The sequence below is a fragment of the Phyllopteryx taeniolatus genome, chromosome 3, assembly GCF_024500385.1.
Source record: "Phyllopteryx taeniolatus isolate TA_2022b chromosome 3, UOR_Ptae_1.2, whole genome shotgun sequence".
In the NCBI taxonomy this organism is placed as follows: domain Eukaryota; kingdom Metazoa; phylum Chordata; class Actinopteri; order Syngnathiformes; family Syngnathidae; genus Phyllopteryx; species Phyllopteryx taeniolatus.
The window spans coordinates 26,256,528-26,258,914 of record NC_084504.1 but is presented as its reverse complement, the minus strand read 5'-3'; positions in this window follow the sequence as shown (position 1 = coordinate 26,258,914).

Below are 2,387 nucleotides of genomic sequence, written 5' to 3'. Positions count from 1 at the left end.
TAATCTAAAGTATAAATTGTGATATCTATAACTTTTTTAGATTTGTTTGTTTTCATTTAAAAAAATAGTTTGATATCTTTTAACTTGTTTTCTTCCTTTTTTTTGTCTGTATTTTTTTAAGTGGCATTTTTTATGCCAAAACTAGTAAGACTGGTAAAATTCATGTTTTTTTTAATCTTGTAGTTTATAAGTTTTATTATTGTGCATGCAAGTGTGGTGACTTATCACTGCCCTCTCAGAAGCTCAAGAACAAAAACAGACCAAAAACAAATTATAAAATGAAAACAATAGATAAACAAAAACAAAAAATACGAATGAAAATGCACACTTTTAATTCTATATTATTTGAAGTTAAAAACTACCTCTGAAAGGGCGAGATACACCGTATGTGAAGCAAAACAAAACAAAACAGACAAAGACAGGCAGAAACTAAAATAAAGGCAAGAATTTTAGCAGTCGAAAACGTTGCACTACATGCATCTCCTTGGAGTCCTCATCTCCAAATATAGAGCAGTTGCAGCCCTAAACACTAATGGAGGACCAATTCTGAGCTCAAGGAAACATTGAAGATTGGGTCGTTGCACAAAGCAATAAAATACAAAATATGCAGTGGTTGCAAGTGCCACCCGCTGGCTGAACTTTGGACACCCCTGCTACAGGGTAATAGTAAAAATAAGCAACAATCATTGAATGAAACAAAAGATCGTCATCAAATAAGTGTATAATTGTGAATTGAATGTTAAATCCACAATGTACTCGTGTCACCCGCCAGGCTTTGTTGCTCTGAAGGACTCGGCCGCGCTGACTCCCCTCGCACCTCCGGCCGCTCCCGCGGACCAGCAACAAGGCACGGATGGAGCCAACTGCTTGTCAGAGCTGCCTCCTGCTGGCGTTGCCACGGAGACCTCAAGCCATCGACCTCCGACCCCCAAAGCGGGAAATGAAACCGACGAGGACGACGAGGCCGACGGAGCGCGGACCATTTCCGAGCTTGTCTACAGGTTAGCTCGGACCGCTCACTGTTCACTACATCAGGGCCTGCATGCAGGTGGAGCCCATCGCGGCTAACTCGGTCGGCCCCAAGGCCGTCTCGCCATCTTCTCATGATGACATCCGCTCGCCTCATCCTCCTCAACCACAGGTGCCCCTGGATACATTTTGGGGGGAAATCGAAAAATATCTAAACGTTTTGGAGTATATCTGGCTAAACAACCCCAAACACAACACATAGTTTTCAGTTAAAGTCAGCAGTAGTCAATTCAGCACTTTTTGCCACCGGGAAGTACCCTGGCTCCTGTTCTTAACAAACATTATTAAAAGCTCTATGGATACGTCTGTTACATCACATTTATGAGGAAAAAAAGTGTAATGATCTCACCTCATATATGTATTTTTTTTAAATAAAAATATAGCCTTTTACAGAATATTGTATTGCATAAAACATACAGTAATAACTCAAATAAAATGTGAAGAAAAATCGAATTTTTTTCGATTTCTTTTTTTTTCTTCTTCCACTTCACTTACACTAAACTTAATCTTTTTCATCGTTTGTTTGTTTTTTAACCTTTTCCATCAACCTTTCCTCACTCTCAGCAGTTTACCATCTTTTCAAGGAGAAAGGCCCACGGCCGAGAAAGGATTTTAATGTCTTTGGCTGACGCTATAGTCTTTTGACACTTTTTGCTTCATTATAGTATAGTAGTAGTGAAGAAGTACCATGCTTGTACTTCTTCACCAAGTCAACTAAACGAACACCTCACTCTCTCATGTTTTTCTATGATTTCAAGCTTTGAATCAATGGCCATCATCTGCTGCTCCTTCTTCTCAGCACACACTTTATTAAGACCTGTGGTTAGAAAAGATACGTTTGGCAAAAACTGGAAAATACACATAACGCAACACATTTCTGACGGTGGCCAGGATGTTGTGATTTTTGCTGCCGCCATCTAGTGGAAAATTGGGGCACTTGTAAGTCAAGGTACCATTGAATGATGGAGTGATACATCTCGACTGAAAGACCTGAGGATGGATGGTTGGATGGATGGATGGATGGATGGATGACTAAATGTGTTTCCGTGTGTTCCTGTTTAGTCCTTGTGCCAGCATGCTTCCCACCCCGGTGGACGACAGTCAAGGAGGCGTGGACCTGCTCTTCTCCTCACCGGTCCACAGCCCCGCAAGGCTTCTGAGGGAGCTCCACGCCGACCCCGACATCCAGGCCCAGCTCGAGGCCGAAAGAGAGCGCGACCGGGCCTTCGAGCGCACCCGGCGGGCCGCGAGGGGCGGCGGCGTCCTGAGACTGCTGTCGTCCAACGCCCGGCTCAACGCGTGCGTCCTGAGCGTGGTCCGACTGGTCGGCGCGCTCACCGGCGTCCTGCTGGTCACCG